The sequence below is a fragment of the Stenella coeruleoalba genome, assembly GCF_951394435.1.
Source record: "Stenella coeruleoalba genome assembly, chromosome: X".
NCBI lineage: Eukaryota > Metazoa > Chordata > Mammalia > Artiodactyla > Delphinidae > Stenella > Stenella coeruleoalba.
In genome coordinates this window covers 69,894,238-69,912,680 of record NC_137152.1, presented here as the reverse complement: position 1 = coordinate 69,912,680, position 18,443 = coordinate 69,894,238, and positions in this window count along the sequence as shown.

The window sequence follows — 18,443 nt, the reverse complement described above, 5'->3', positions numbered from 1 at the left end:
GACATAACTTTCCCAGACTTCAGACAATACTACAAAGCTACAAGAATCAAAACAGAGTGGTATTGGTACAAAAACAGACATATGGATCAATGGAAGAGAATAGAGAGCCCAGAAGTAAATCCACACATCTATGGTCAGTTAATCTTTGGCAAAGGTGGCAGGCATATAAAATGGGAAAAAGACAGTCTCTTCAACTAGTGGTGCTGGGAAAGTTGGACAGCTGCATGTAAATCAATGAAGTTAGATCACATCGTCATTCCATGCATGAAAATAAACTCAAAATGGCTAAAAGACTTAAAGGTAATACAATACACCATAAAACTCCTAGAAGAGGGCATAGGCAAAACATTCTGTGACATAAATCATACAAATGTTTTCTTAGAGTCTCCCAAGGCAATAGAAATAAAAACAAAAATGAGCAAATGGGACCTAATGAAACTTACAAGCTTTTGCACAGCAATGGAAACCATTAAAAAAATGAAAGTATTACCTACAGAATGGGAGAAAATATTTTCAAATGATGAGACCAACAAACACTTAGTCTCCAAAATATACAAAAGACACATACAACTCAACAACAACAAAACATACAACCCAGTCAGAGTGCAGGGAGAGGACTGGGGTTGGCAGCTTGAACATAGCCTGAAGGGGTTAGTGCACCACGCCTAGCCAGGAGGGAGTCTGGGGAAAAGTCTGCACCTGCCGAAGAGGCAAGAGACGTTTTCTTCCCTCTTTGTTTCCTGGTGCGCAAGGAGAGGGGTTTAAGAGCACTGCTTAAAGGAACTCCAGAGATGGACGTGAGCCATGGCTAAAAGCATGAACCCCAGAGATGGGTGGGAGACGGTAAGGCTGCTGCCGCCACCAAGGGGTCTGTGTGCGAGCACAGGTCACTATCCACACACCTCTTCCATGGAGCCTGTGCAGCCAGCCACTGCCAGGTTCCCGGGATCCAGGGACAACTTCCCCGGGAGAATGTACGGCGGGCCTCAGGTTGGTGCAATGTCACGCCAGCCTCTGCCGCTGCAGGCCCGCACCGCACGCAGTGCCCCTCCCTCCCCCCCGGCCTGAGTGCACCAGAGTCCCTGAATCAGCGGCTCCTTTAACCCTGTCCTCTCTGAGCAAAAAACAGACGCCCTCCAGCGACCTACATGCAGAGGCAGGGCCAAATCCAAAGCTGAGCCCCTGTGAGCTGTGAGAACAAAGAAGAGAAAGGGAAATCTCTCCCAGCAGCCTCAGAAACAGCGGATTAAAGCTCCACAATCAACTTGATGTACCCTGCATCTGGGGAATACATGAATAGACAACAAGTCATCCCAAATTGAGGAGGTGGGCTTCGAGAGCAAGATCTATGATTTTTTCCCCTTTTCTTCTTTTTGTGAATGTGTCTGTGTATGCTTCTGTGTGAGATCTTGTCTGTATAATTTTGCTTCCACCATTTGTCCTAGGGTTCTATCCGTCCATGGTTTTTTAAAAATTTTTTTCTTAATAATTAATTTTAATTTTAATAACTTTATTACACTTTACCTTTGCTCTTTCTTTCTTTCTTTCCTTCCTTCCTTCCCTCCTTTAGACAAAGAATCATCCCAAATTGAGGAGGTGGTCTCTGAGAGCAAGATTTATGAGTTTTTCCCCTTTACCTCTTTTTGTGAGGGTGTATGTGTATGCTTCTGTGTAAGATTTTGTCTGTATAGCTTTGCTTCCAACATTTGTCCTAAGGTTCTATCCGTCCCCCTTTTTTTTTTCTAAATAAGTATTTTTAATTCAATAACTTTATTATATTTTATTTTACTGTATCTTCTTTCTTTCTGTCTTTTTTCCTTCTTTTCCTCCTTCCTTCCTTCCTCCCTCCCTCCCTCCTTTCTTTCCTTCTTGCCTTCTTTCCTTGTTTCTTTCTTTCTTTCTTTCTTTCTTTCTTTCTTTCTTTCTTTCTTTCTTTCTTTCTTTCTTTCTTTCTTCCTTCCTTCCTTCCTTCCTTCCTTCCCTCCTTTCTTTCTTTCTTCATACTTCTACTAATTCTCTCTACTTTTTCTTCCTTTAATTCTGAGCTGTGTGGATGAAAGGCTATTGGTGCACCAACCAGGAGTCAGGGTTCTGCCTCTGAGGTAGCAGAGCCAACTTCAGGACACTGGTCAACAAGAGAGCTCCCAGCACCACATAATATCAAACAGCGAAAATCTCCCAGAGACCTCCATCTTAACAACAGTACCCAGCTTCACTCAATGACCAGCAACCTACAGTGCTGGACAACCTATGCCAAACAACTAGCAAAACAGGAACACAGCCCCACCCATAAGCAGAGAGGCTGCCTAAGATCATAATAAGGCCACAGACACACCAAAACACACCACCAGATGTGAACCTGCCCACTAGAGAGACAAGATCCAGCCTCATCCACCACAACACAGGCACGAGTCCCCTCCACCAGGAAGCCTACACAACCCACTGAACCAACCTTAGCCACTGGAGACAGACATCAAAAACAGCGGGAACTAAGAACCTGCAGGCTGCAAAAAGGAGACCCCAAACACAGTAAGATAAGCAAAATGAGAAGACAGAAAAACACACAGCAGATAAAGGAGCAAGATAAAAATGCAACAGACTTAACAAATGAAGAGGAAATAGGCAGTCTACCTGAAAAAGAATTCAGAATAATGATAGTACGGATGATCAGAAATCTTGGAAGTAGAATGGACAAAATGCAAGAAACAGTTAACAAGGACCTAGAAGAAATAAAGATGAAACAAGCAACAACGAAAAACACAATAAATGAAATTAAAAGTACTCTAGATCGGATCAATAGCAGAATAACGGAGGCAGAAGAACGGATAAGTGACCTGGAAGATAAAATAGTGGAAATAACTACTGCAGAGCAGAATAAAGAAAAAAAGAATGAAAAGAACTGAGGGCAGTCTCAGAGACCTCTGGGACAACATTAAGCACACCAACATTCGAATTATAGGGGTTCCAGAAGAAGAAGAGAAAAAGAAAGGGACTGAGAAAATATTTGAAGAGATTATAGTTGAAAACTTCCCTAATATGGGAAAGGAAATAGTTAATCAAGTCCAGGAAGCACAGAGAGTCCCATACAAGATAAATCCAAGGAGAAATACGCCAAGACACATATTAATCAAACTGTCAAAAAGTAAATACAAAGAAAGCATATTAAAAGCAGCAAGGGAAAAACAACAAATAACACACAAGGGAAACCCCATAAGGTTAACAGCTGATCTCTCAGCAGAAACCTTACAAGCCAGAAGGGAGTGGCAGGACATACTGAAAGTGATGAAGGAGAAAAACCTGCAACCAAGACTACTCTACCCAGCAAGGATCTCATTCAGATTTGATGGAGAAATTAAAAACTTTACAGACAAGCAAATGCTGAGAGAGTTCAACACCACCAAACAAGCTTTACAACAAATGCTAAAGGAACTTCTCTAGACAAGAAACACAAGAGAAGGAAAAGACCTATAATAACGAACCCAAAGCAATTTAGAAAATGGGAATAGGAACATACATATCGATAATTACCTTAAAAGTAAATGGAATAAATGCTCCCACCAAAAGACACAGATTAGCTGAATGGATACAAAAACAAGACCCTTATATATGCTGTCTACAAGAGACCCACTTCAGACCTAGAGACACATACAGACTGAAAGTAAGGGGATGGAAAAAGATATTCCATGCAAATGGAAACCAAAAGAAAGCTGGAGTAGCAATTCTCATATCAGACAAAATAGACTTTAAAATAAGGACTATTAGAAGAGACAAAGAAGAACTGCAAAATGATCAAGGGATCGATCCAAGAAGAAGATATAACAATTGTAAATATTTATGCACCCAACATAGGAGCACCTCAATACATAAGGGAAATACTAACAGCCATAAAAGGGGAAATTGACAGTAACACATTCATAGTAGGGGACTTTAACACCCCACTTTCACCCATGGACAGATCATCCAAAATGAAAATAAAAAAGGAAACACAAGCTTTAAATGATACATTAAACAAGATGGACTTAATTGATATTTATAGGACATTCCATCCAAAAACAACAGAATACACATTTTTCTCAAGTGCTCACGGAACATTCTCCAGGACAGATCATATCTTGGGTCACAAATCAAGCCCTGGTAAATTTAAGAATATTGAAATTGTATCAAGCATCTTTTCCGACCACAACGCCATGAGACTAGATATCAATTACAGGAAAGATCTGTAAAAAATACAAACGCATGGAAGCTAAACAATACACTACTTAATAACGAAGTGATCACTGAAGAAATCAAAGAGGAAATAAAAAAATACCTAGAAACAAATGACAATGGAGACACAACGACCCAAAACCTATGGGATGCAGCAAAAGCAGTTCTAAGGGGGAAGTTTATAGCAATACAAGCCCACCTTAAGAAACAGGAAACATCTCGAATAAACAACCTAACCTTGCACCTAAAGCAATTAGAGAAAGAAGAACAAAAATACCCCAAAGCTAGCAGAAGGAAAGAAATCATAAAAATCAGATCAGAAATAAATGAAAAAGAAATGAAGGAAACAATACCAAAGATCAATAAAATTGAAAGCTGGTTCTTTGAGAAGATAAACAAAATAGATAAACCACTAGCCAGACTCATCAAGAAAAAAAGGGAGAAGACTCAAATCAATAGAATTAGAAATGAAAAAGGAGAAGTAACAACTGACACTGCAGAAATAAAAAAGATCATGAGAGATTACTACAAGCAATTCTATGCCAATAAAATGGACAATCTGTAAGAAATGGACAAATTCTTAGAAATGCACAACTTGCCAAGACTGAATCAGGAAGAAATAGAAATTATGAACAGGCCAATCACAAGCACTGAAATTGAAACTGTGAGTAAAAATCTTCCAACAAACAAAAGCCCAGGACCAGATGGCTTCACAGGCGAATTCTATCAAACATTTAGAGAAGAGTTAACACCTATCCTTCTCAAACTCTTCCAAAATATAGCAGAGGGAGGAACACTCCCAAATTCCTTTTATGAGGCCACCATCACCTTGATACCAAAACCAGACAAGGACGTCACAAAGAAAGAAAACTACAGGCCAATATCACTGATGAACATAGATGCAAAAATCATCAACAAAATACTAGCAAACAGAATCCAACAGCACATTAAAAGGATCATACACCATGATCAAGTGGGGTTTATTCCAGGAATGCAAGGATTCTTCAATATACGCAAATCTATCAAAGTGATAAGCCATATTAAAAAATTGAAGGAGGAAAACCATATGATCATCTCAATAGATGCAGAAAAAAGCTTTTGACAAAATTCAACACGCATTTATGATAAAACCCTGCAGAAAGTAGGCATAGAGGGAACTTTCCTCAACATAATAAGGGCCATATAGGACAAGGCCACAGCCAACATCATCCTCAATGGTGAAAAACTGAAACCATTTCCACTAAGATCAGGAACAAGACAAGGTTGCCCACTCTTACTGCTCTTATTCAACATAGTTTTGGAAGTTTTAGTCACAGCAAACAGAGAAGAAAAGGAAATAAAAGGAATCCAAATCGGAAAAGAAGAAGTAAAGCTGTCACTGTTTGCAGATGACATGATACTATACATAGAGAATCCTAAAGATGCTACCAGAAAACTACTAGAGCTAATCAATGAATTTGGTAAAGTAGCAGGATACAAAATTAATGCACAGAAATGTCTGGCATTCCTATATACTAATGATGAATAATCTGAAAGTGAAATCAAGAAATCACTCTCATTTACCATTGTAACAAAAAGAATAAAATAAAATAAAATATCTAGGACACCCTTTTCAATATGTGGTGTTGGGAAAACTGGACAGATACATGTAAAAGTATGAGATTAGATCACTCCCTAACACCATACACAAAAATAAGCTCAAAATGGATTAAAGACCTAAATGTAAGGTGCTGGGAAAACTGGACAGATACATGTAAAAGTATGAGATTAGATCACTCCCTAACACCATACACAAAAATAAGCTCAAAATGGATTAAAGACCTAAATGTAAGACCTAAATGTAAATCAAACTCTTAGAGGAAAACATAGGCAGAACACTCTGTGACATAAATCACAGCAAGATCCTTTCTGACCCACCTCCTAGAGTAATGGAAATAAAAACAAAAATAAACAAATGGGACCTAATGAAACTTCAAAGCTTTTGCACAGCAAAGGAAACCATAAAGAAGACCAAAAGACAACCCTCAGAATGGGAGAACATATTTGCAAATGAAGCAACTGACAAAGGATTAATCTCCAAAATTTACAAGCAGCTCATGCAGCTCAATATCAATAAAACAAACAACCCAATCCAAAAATGGGCAGAAGACCTAAATAGACATTTCTCCAAAGAAGATATACAGACTGCCAACAAACACGTGAAAGAATGCTCAATATCATTAATCATTAGAGAAATGCAAATCAAAATTACAATGAGATATCATCTCACACTAGTCAGAATGGCCATCATCAAAATATCTAGAAACAATAAATGCTGGAGAGGGTGTGGGGAAAAGGGAACACTCTTGCACTGCTGGTGGGAATGTGAATTGGTTCAGCCACTATGGAGAACAGTATGGAGGTTCCTTAAAAAACTACAAATAGAACTACCATATGACCCAGCAATCCCACTACTGGGCATATACCCTGAGAAAACCAAAATTCAAAAAGAGTCATGTACCAAAATGTTCATTGCAGCTCTGTTTACAATAACCCGGAGATGGCAAAAACCTAAGTGCTTCTTTCTCCATTCATCATCGGATGAATGGATAAAGAAGATGTGGCACATATATACAATGGAATATTACTCAGCCATAAAAAGAAATGAAATTGAGCTATTTGTCATGAGGTGGATAGACCTAGAGTCTGTCATACAGAGTGAAGTAAGTCAGAAAGAAAAAGACAAATACCGTATGCTTACACATATATATGGAACTTAAGCAGACAGAAAAATGTCATGAAGAAACTAGGCGTGAGACAGGAATAAAGACACAGACCTAGTGGAGAACGGACTTGAGGATATGGGGAGGGGGAAGGGTGAGCTGTGACAGGGAGAGAGAGAGTCAAGGACATATACACACTAACAAATGTAAGGTAGATAGCTAGTGAGAAGCAGCCGCATGGCACAGGGATATCGGCTCGGTGCTTTGTGACCACCTGGAGGGGTGGGATAGGGAGGGTGGGAGGGAGGGAGACGCAAGAGGGAAGACATATGGGAACATATGTATATGTATAACTGATTCACTTTGTTATAAAGCAGAAACTAACACACCATTGTAAACCAATTATACCCCAATAAAGATGTTAAAAAAAAAACAGCATACAAGCCAATCAGAAAATTGGCAGAAGGCCTTAATACACATTTCTCCAAAGAAGACATACAGATGGCTGTAGGCACAGGAAAATATGCTCAACATCACTAATTAATAAAGGTCAGAATGGCCATCAATAAAATGTCTACAAATAACAAATGTTAGAGAGGGTGTGGAGAAAAGGAACCCTCCTACACTGTTCGTGGGAAGCGAAGTTGGTGCAGCCACTAGGGAGAACAGTATGGAGGTTCCTCAGAAAACTAAAAATAGAATTACCATATATCCAGCAATTCCACTCCTGGGCATATACTGGGATAAAGCTATCATTCAAAAAGATACATGCTTAAAATGGATAACCAACAAGGACCTACCCTATAGCATAGAGAACTCTGCTCAATCTTATGTAACAACCTAAATGGTAAAACAATTTTAAAAAGAATAGATACATGTGTGTATATATATATATATATATATATATATATATATATATATATATGAATCACTTTGCTGTACACCTGAAACTAACACAACATTGTTAATCAACTGTACTCTAATATAAAATAAAAAGCTATAAAATTAAAAGATTGACCTTTGAAAAAGATACATGCACCCCTATGTTCATAGCAATAGTATTCACAGTAGCCAAAACATGGAAACAACCTAAATATCCACTGACAGAGGAATGGATAAAGAAGATGTGGTACATATCTGCAATGGATACTACTCAGCCATAAAAAGAATTAAATAATGCCATTGGTGGCAACATGGATGCAACTAGAGATTATCATACTGAGTGAAGTAAGGCAGAAAGAGAAAGACAAATACAGTATGATATCACATGCCAGATGCAGAATCTAAAATATGGCACAAATGAGCATATCTATAAAACAGAAATAGACTCACAGACATAGAGATCAGACTTGTCATTGCCAAAGGGAAGGAGGGAAGGGAGAGGGATGGACTGGGAGTTTGGGGTTGGTAAATGCAAACTATTACATTTAGAATGGATAAACAACAAGGTCCTACTGTATAGAACAGAGAACTATATCCAATCTCCTGGGATAATCCATAATGGAAAACAATATTAAAAAAATAAGGTATATATGTGTGTTAGTGAGTCACTTTGTTGTACAGCAGAGATGGGCACAACATTGTAAATCAACTATACTTCAATAAAAATGAATAGATGAATAAATAGATAATTGAAAAAGGAAATTTATAGAAAATACAATCTTTGAAGATATGTGTGTACAAAAATGGTATGTACAAACACTGCTTACAAACACATAATAATATCAATTTGTTAATACACCATGCAAATATGTGTATGTTGCATATGCATGCACATACGTGTACATGGGTTCAGTATTTTTAAGCTAGGTTTCATATCAGAGCCGTCTATAGGCCTTCTGAAAAATATTCATGCCTAGGTCTCAACATTCCTGATAATTACTTAAAAAGCTAAAAAAATGGACTCAGCTATAACAAAGGTCAAGTTTGTTTTATGATATTTCCAATATATATTTAATAAGCCAATTTACTCCATGCTTTAAAACTAGGAAGAAAAAATAATTGTCATTATTATCAGGGTTTGGCACACATGATATTAGGAAGTATTGGTCTCTATTTTATCTTCCAGGCAGGGACAATCAACTATATAAGCTCATTGTGAGAACTATTAGGGGAAAAAACTTACCATGAATAGAAATTTTAATGGCCATACACTATGTCTAGGCACTGTACTAAAATCTCTACATGTATAATATTGTTTAAGCTTTATTGAAAACCTGCAAGATATTTACTATTATGCACAGTTTACAGATAAAGCAATCAAGGATCTGCAAATTTAATTAATCTGTTGAAATTCAGGTGATGACTGGCAGAACTCAAGAGAACAAGGTCAACACTATATAGCTTCCTGCGCGTATTCTTCAAGGCAGGGACAATACAAAAGAATGGTATTAGGAGGCCTTAACCTCCAATCAGCTGTCCCAGTGAGCATACTAAGTCAAAGTAGAGGAATTTTTATGCAAAATTGGCTCCAGGACAAATATTTTAGCCTTCTCTTTCTAACCAAATTGTCAGATTTCCTGTGAAACAATTCTGACACCATCATTTCCTGCAAGAGAAGTGATTTTTATATCACACTGTTTTTGTATAATACCTTACTCTTATAAGCAACACTATATTATTTATCTTATTTGGTAATTTAACCAGAATTTACTCAGCAACTATATCGTTTTTTAAAATATTGATTTCCTAGAAAAAAAAAACCAAAACTCTCCTTTATTTACAGCAGTCAATGGAGAACAGGACTGGCAATTCTAAGACCTGGTATCTAGTGTTAATTTACTGGCTACCTGGCCCTTAGAAATCAGGCATTGTCAAGACTGCTATGGTAGAACTCAGAATTATAGTAAGAGTCCACAGGTTAGTGCCTTAGGCTTTGTCACTGTGGGGGCCAACCAATCTCCCCCTGTGCTAGTCAAACATGGCTGCCGAGGCACACTGCTTTGACATTTCAGATTGAAAGATGAGGCTGACTTATTTATTAGTTTCCTATAATGTGATCTACTTCTGAAAATAAACTGATTTCCCTTAAGTGATCAAATATGTAAATCAAAATTACTACTCCACAAGAGACATTTGGATACTATTATTTTATACATACCATTGAAAATGCAGGATAAGTTTATTCTCTGTTGAAGCTCAACTAGCTTAATAACATTCTATACTTCTTATTCAATTAGCACTATATTAACTTACCTAATAAAATTCTATGCACACAGTGGGTACTTGGTACATATTTAATAGATAAATATTTTTAAAATATCAAATAAAAGCTTTGAGACACTGAGTAATACATTAATATACTTAATCATCCTCATCTGTAACTCACAACAATTATAATATGCAAATATGACCTTGTACTGTTCTTGATTATTAATATGCTATTACACAGACTGAATATACTGCTTCCCTCTCTGGGATCGTTTCCCCTCTATGGATTTCTCTATTCATATAAGGTTTTGAAAATTTTGATCTGTAAAGCAAATATTTTCTCAGACGCTGTTATCACCCTGATCACACATAGCATTATGTGTCTATTAAACAATCTGTACAAGTTTCTCATTGAATAGGCAAGAATATATCAAAGAAATTTAAATACTAAAGATAGAGCTCTCTTAAATAAATGAGCCCCCCCAAAAATTGCTCCATGGAGATGAGTTACATCCCACAGGTAAACTAGTGATCTGTATCCCACTGGCATAGCTCTTTACATGTATAACTAGCTTTCATGGTTCTTGTCTTAAATAGTACTGAAATACAAAAGTGGAAAGGAGATCTGATATATATGCACTGTTTATTTGAGGGACAGAAGCTTAATATTAAAAATATCTTTGTTTCTTTGTTGTACAGTTATGTTCTTTGAAAAGACCTATGTTCAATATTTTTCTTAAATATAATAAATCAAAAATTTATTTATTTTTTAAAATTTATTATTTTAAATGTATTTTTAAATTTATTATTCACCAGCAATTTAAACAATATTATCTCATATTCAAACTAAATCTACAAAGTAGCTATATAATTATGCTGAGAAACTGAGGCCCAGAGGTTAATTTTTTGCCCCAAATTACACAGCTAGTCAATAGCATAGGTAAGATTCAAACTCATGACTATCTAACTGCAAAGTCCATACTATCTGCATCATTTCATACTGTTGTAGGTTAATAAATTAAGTGCAATGAATAATTGTGCTGTAAAGAATTAAATCTGGAAAGAAAGGGAAAGAGCCTCTTAACTATAATATAGAACCTTCATACATTTAGTGCAGTTGTTCAAATGTATTCATATTCTCAGAATAAAAATTATTTTAAAGTATTCTTACAAAAATCAGCATTAAAAACAAGATTGACTCGCATATCATCAATAATTTTGTATACTTACTATTTCTCCTAATTCTTCACTCTTCCAAACCATTAGCAATTGTAAATGATGTGTCCAGGCAATAAATTATAGTTGAAACTATATGACTTCACCTATTATGTATTTAAAACTTATACTAAATAATAAATAGAATAAAATATTAAAATAAAATATCATTCTAGAAAAAATTAAATTGTCTGTATACTGCTCTAAGTAAGGTTATTTGGCAGCATATAATTAGTAAGGTATAACATATAGATTGATGAGAAACCAGGTGTAGAACACATGAAATTCTAAGGTACTGGGATATTTACTTATCTGCCTCATTCAGTTGACAGAGAATAACAAAACTGTATATATTACATATATATAACTATATATAGTTAGAAATAGGACATATAAGCTTTGTTAAGCAATTCTAATACATGAAAACTCACATTTATGACATCTATAAGGGAGAAGATTTCCTTCAAATGGAATGATTTTTATCCCAGTATTTTGGTAAAAATTTTTTTAACATCTTTATTGGAGTATAATTGCTTTACAATGGTGTGTTAGTTTCTGCTTTACAACAAAGTGAATCAGTTATACATATACATACATACCCATATATCTCTCCTCTTGCATCTCCCTCCCTCCCACCCTCCCTATCCCACCCCACTAGGTGGTCACAAACCACCCAGCTGATCTCCCTGTGCTATGCAGCTGCTTCCTACCAGCTATCTATTTTAAGTTTGGTAGTGTATATATATCCATGCCACTCTCTCACTTTGTCACAGCTTACCATTCCCCCTCCCCATATCCTCAAGTTCATGCTCAAGTAGGTCTGTGTATTTATTCCTAACTTACCCCCAGGCACTACATGATATATTTTTTCTTACATTCCATATATATGTGTTAGCATACAGTATTTCTTTTACTCTTTTTGACCCACTTCACTCTGTATGACAGGCTCTATGTCCATCCATCTCAACACAAACAACTCAATTTCATTTATTTTCATGGCTGAGTAATATTCCATTGTATATATGTGCCATATCTTCCTTATCCATTTATCTGTTGATGGACACCCAGGCTGCTTCCATGTGCTGGATATTACAAATAGAGCTGCAATGAACATTTTGGCACATAACTATTTTTGAATTATGGTTTTCTCAGGGTATATGCCCAGTAGTGGGATTGCTGGGTTGTATGGTAGTTCTATTTTTAGTTTTTTAAGGAATCTCCATACTATTCTCCATAGTGGCGATAACAATTTAAATTCCCACCAACAGTGCAAGAGGGTTCCCTTTTCTCCACACACTTGCCAGCATTTATTGTTTCTAGATATTTTGGTGTGTGTGTGTGTGTTTATTTTATTTTATTGTGGTACGAGGGCCTCTCACTGTTGTGACCTCTCCCATTGCAGTGCACAGGCTCCGGACATGCAGGCTTAGCAGCCATGATCATGGGCCCAGCTGCTCCACGGCACGTGGGATCTTCCTGGACCAGGTCACGAACCCTTGTCCCCTGCATCGACAGGCAGCTTCTCATCCACTGCACCACCAGGGAAGCCCTGTTTCTATATTTTTTGATGATGGACATTCTGACCAGTGTGAGATGATATCTCATTGTAGTTATGATTTGCATTTCTCTAATGATTAATGATGCTTAGCATTTTTTCATGTGTTTGTGGGCAATCTGTATATCTTCTTTGGTGAAATGTCTAAAAAGGTCTTCTGCCCACTTTTGGACTGAGTTCTTTCTTTCTTTGATATTGAGCTGCATGAGTTGCTTGTAAATTTTGGAGATTAAACTTTTGTCAGTTGCTTCATTTGCAAATATTTTCTCTCATTCTAAGGGTTGTCTTTTGGTCTTGTTTATGGTTTCCTTTGCTGTGCAAAAGCTTTTAAGTTTCATTAGGTCCCATTTGTTTATTTTTGCTTTTATTTCCATTTCTCTAGGAGGTGGGTCAAAAGTGATCTTGCTGTGATTTATGTCATAGAGTGTTCGGCCTATGTTTTACTCTAACAGTTTCATAGTGTGTGGCATTATGTTTGTCTCTTTAATCCATTTTGAGTTTATTTTTGTATATGGTGTTAGGGACTGTTCTAAATTCATACTTTTAGATGTAGTTGTCCAGTTTTCCCAGCATCACTTACTGAAGAGGCTGTCTTTTCTTCACTGTAAATTCTTGCCTCTTTTATCAAAGATAAGGTGACCATATGTGTGTGGGTTTATCTCTGGGCTTTCTTTCCTGTTCCATTGATCTATCTTTCTGTTTTTGTGCCAGTACCATACTGTCCTGATTACTGTAGCTTTGTAGTATAGTCTGAAGTGAGGGAGCCTGATTCCTCCAGCTCCATTTTTCATTCTCACGATTCCTTTTGCTATTTGGGGTCTTTTGTGTTTCCATACAAATTTTGAAATTCTTTGTTCTAGTTCTGTGAAAAATGCCAGGGGTAGTTTGATAGGGATTGTGTTGAATCTGTAGATTGCTCTGGGTACTAGAGTCACTTTCACAAGGTTGATTCTTCCAATCCAAGAACATGGTATATCTCTCCATCTATTTGTATCATCTTTAATTTCTTTCATCAGTGTCTTATAATTTTCTGCCTACAGGTCTTTTGTCTCCTTAGGTAGGTTTATTCCTAGATATTTTATTGTTTTTGTTTCAGTGGTAAATGAGAATGTTTTCTTAATTTCACTTTCAGATATTTCATCATTAATGTATAAGACTGCCAGAGATTTCTGTGCATTAATTTTGTAATCTGCTACTTTATCAAATTCATTGATTAGCTCTAGCAGTTTTCTGGTAGCATGTTTTGGATCCTCTATGTATAGTATCATATCATCTGCCAACAGTGACAGATTTACTTCTTCTTTTCCAAATTGGATTCCATTCATTTCTTTTTCTTCTCTGATTGCTGTGGCTAAAATTCCAAAACTATGTTGAATAAGAGTGGTGAATATTTTTTTTTATTGAGCTGCTTGTAAATTTTGGAGATTAATCCTTTGACAGTTAATTCATTTGCAAATATTTTCTCCCATTCTGAGTGTTGTCTTTTGGCCTTGTTTATCATTTCCTTAGCTGTGCAAAATATTTGAAGTTTCATTAAGTCCCATTTGTTTATTTTTGTTTTTATTTCCATTTCTCTAGGAGGTGGGTCAAAAAGCATCTTGCTGTGATTTATGTCATAGAGTGTTCTGCCTATGTTTTCCTCTAACAGTTTGATAGTTTCTGGCCTTACATTTAGGTCTTTAATCCATTTTGAGCCTATTTTTGTGTATGGTGTTAGGGAGTGTTCTAACCTCACACTTTAACATGTACCTGTCCAGTTTTCCCCGCACCACATATTGAAGAGGCTGTCCATTCTCCACTGTACATTCCTGCCTCCTTTATCAAAGATAACGTGACCATATGTGCATGGGTTTATCTCTGGGCTTTCTATCCTGTTCCATTGAGCTATATTTCGGGTTGTGCACCAGTACAATGCTTTCTTGCTTACTGTAACTTTGTAGTATAGGCTGAAGTCAGGGAGCCTGATTCCTCCAGCTCCATTTTTCGTTTTCAAGATTGGTTTAGCTATTCTGGGTCTTTGTGTTTCCATAAAAATTGTGAATTTTTTTGTTCTAGTTCTATGAAAAAGGCCAGTGGTAATTTGATAAGGATTGCATTGAATCTGTAGATTGCTTTGGATAATAGAGTCATTTTCACAATGCTGACTCTTCCAATCCAAGAACATGTTCTATCTTTCCATTTATTTGTATCATCTTTAATTTCTTTCATCAGTGTCTTATAATTTTCTGCATAAAGTTCTTTTGTCTCCTTTGGTAGGTTTATTCCTAGATATTTTATTCTTTTTGTTGCAATGGTAAATGGGAGTGTTTTCTTGATTTCATTTTCAGGTTTTTCATCATTAGTGTATAGAAATACCAGAGATTTCTGTGCATTAATTATGCATCCTGCTACCTTACCAAATTCATTGATTAGCTCTAGTAGTTTTCTAGTTGCATCTTTAGGATTCTCTAAGTATAGTATCATGTCATCTGCAAACAGTGACATCTTTACTTCTTGTTTTCTGATTTGGATTCCTTTCATTTCCTTTTCTTCACTGATTACTGTGACAAAAATTCCAAAGCTATGTTGAATAAGAGTGGTGAGAGTGGGAAACCTTGTCTTTTTCCTGATGTTAGAGGAAATTCTTAGGTTTTACAAAATTGAGGATGATGTTCACTGTGGGTTTGTCATATATGGCCCTTATTATGTTGAAGAAAGTTTCCTCTATGCCTACCTTCTGGAGGGTTTTTTTTATCATAAATCAGTGTTCAATTTTGTCAAAAGCTTTCTCTGCTTCTCTTGAGATGACCATATGGTTTTTCTCCTTCAATTTTTTAATATAGTGTATCACATTGATTGACTTGCGTATATTGAAGAATTCTTGAATTCCTGGAATAAATCCCACTTGATCATGGTGTATGATCCTCTTAATGTGCTGTTGGATTCTGTTTGCTAGTATTTTCTTGTGGATTTTTGCATCTATGTTCATCAGTGATATTGGCCTGTAGTTTTCTTTCTTTGTGACATCCTTGTCTGGTTTTGGTGTAAGGGTGATGTTGGCCTCATAGAATGAAAAGATTTTAGTAGACATTTCTCCAAAGAAGATATAGAGAGTGCCAACAAACACATGAAAGAATGCTCAACATCATTGATCATTAGAAAAATATAAATCAAAACTACAATGAGATATCATCTCACACCGGTCAGAATGGCCGTCATCAAAAAATCTAGAAACAATAAATGCTGGAGAGAGTGTGGAGAAAAGGGAACACTCTTGCACTGCTGGTGGGAATGTGAATTAGTACAGCCACTATGGAGAACAGTATGGAGTTTCCTTATAAAACTACAAATAGAACTACCATATAACCCAGCAATCCCACTACTGGTCATATACCCTGAGAAAACCATAATTCTAAAAGAGTCATGTACCAAAATGTTCATTGCAGCTCTATTTACAATAGCCCAGAGATGTAAACAACCTAAGTGTCCATCATCAGATGAATGGATAAAGAAGATGTGGCACATATATACAATGGTATATTACTCAGCCATAAAAAGAAACAAAATTGAGTTATTTGTGGTGAGGTGGATGGACTTAGAGTCTGTCATACAGAGTGAAGTAAGTCAGAAAGAGAAAGACAAATACCATATGCTAACACATATATATGGAATCTAAGAAAAAAATGTCATGAAGAACCTAGGGGTAAGACAGGAATAAAGACACAGACCTACTAGAGAATGGATATGGGGAGGGGGAAGGGTAAGATGTGACAAAGTGAGAGAGTGGCATGGACATATATACACTACCAAACATAAGTTAGATAGCCAGTGGGAAGGAGCTGCATAGCACAGGGTTTCAACTCGGTGCTTTGTGACCACATAGTGGGGTGGGATAGGGAGTGTGGGAGGGAGGTAGATGCAACGGGGAAGGGATATGGGAATATATGTATATGTTTAACTGATTCAGTTTGTTATAAAACAGAACCTCACAAAAAAAAAAAAAAAAGAGTGGTGAGAGTGGGCAACCTTGCCTTGTTCCTGATCTTAGTGGAAATGGTTTCAGTTTTTCAAAATTGAAAACGATGTTTGGTGTGTGTTTGTCATTTATGGCCTTTATTATGTTGAGAAAAGTTCCCTCTATGCTGACTTTCTGCAGGGTTTTTTACCATAAATTGGTGTTGAATTTTATTGAAGGCTTCGTCTGCATCTATTGAGATGACCATATGGTTTTTCTCCTTAAATTTGTTAATGTGGTGTATCACGTTGATTGATTTGCATATATTGAAGAATCCTTGCATTCCTGGAATAAACCCAACTTGATCATGGTGTATGATCCTTTTAAAATGCTGTTGGATTCTGTTTTCTAGTATTTTGTTGAGGACTTTTGTGTCTATGTTCATAAGTGTTATTGGCCTGTACTTTTCTTTCTTTTTGACATCTTTTTCTGGTTTTGATATCAAGGTGATGGTGGCCTCGTAGAATGAGTTTGGGAGTGTTCCTCCCTCTTGTATATTTTGGAAGAGTTTGAGAAGTATAAGTATTATCTCTTCTCTAAATATTTGATAGAATTCGCCTTTGAAGCATTCTGGTCCTGGGCTTTTGTTTGTTGGAAGATTTTTACTCACAGTTTTAATTTCAGTGCTTGTGATTGGTCTGTTCATATTTTCTATTTCTTCCTGGTTCAGTCTCAGCAGGTTGTGCATTTTTAAGAATTCGTCCATTTCTCCCAGGTTGCCCATTTTATTGGCAGAGAGTTGCTTGTAGTAATCTCTCACGATCCTATGTATTTCTGCAGTGTCAGTTGTAACTTCTCCTTTTCCATTCCTAATTCTATTGATTTGAGTCTTCTCCCTTTTTTGCTTGATGATTCTGGCTAATGGTTTATCAATTTCCTTTATCTTTGAAAAGAAGCAGCTTTTAGTTTTATTGATCTTTGCTATCATTTCCTTCATTTCTTTTTCATTTATTTCTGATCTGACCTTTATAATTTCTTTCCTCCTGCTAAATTTGTTTTTTTTTTGTTGTTGTTTTTCTTATTTCTCTAACAGCTTTCCGTGCAAGGTTAGGTTGTTTATTTAAGATGTTTCCTGTTTCTTAAGGTAGGATTGTATTGCTATAAACTTCCCTCTTAGAACTGCTTTTGCTGAATCCCATAAGTTTTGGGTCATCATGTCTCCATTGTCATTTGTTTCTAGATAGTTTTGATTTCCTCTTTGATTTCCTCATTGATCACTTTGTTATTAAGTAGTGTATTGTTTAACCTTCATGTGTTTGTATTTTTTACAGATCTTTTCCTGTAGTTGATATCTAGTCTCATAGCGTTGTGGTTGGAAAAGATACCTGATAAAATTTCAATTTTCTTAAATTTACCAAGGCTTGATTTGTGACCCAAGATATGACCTATCCTGGAGAATGTTCCATGAGCACTTAGAAGAATGTGTATTCTGTTGTTTTTGAATGGAATGTCCTATAAATATCCATTAACTCCATCTAGTTTAATGTATCATTTAAACCTTGTGCTTCCTTATTTATTTACATTTTGGATGATCTGTCCTTTGGTGAAAGTGGAGTGTTAAAATCCCCTACTATCATTGTGTTACTGTTGATTTCCCCTTTTATGGCTGTTAGTATTTGCC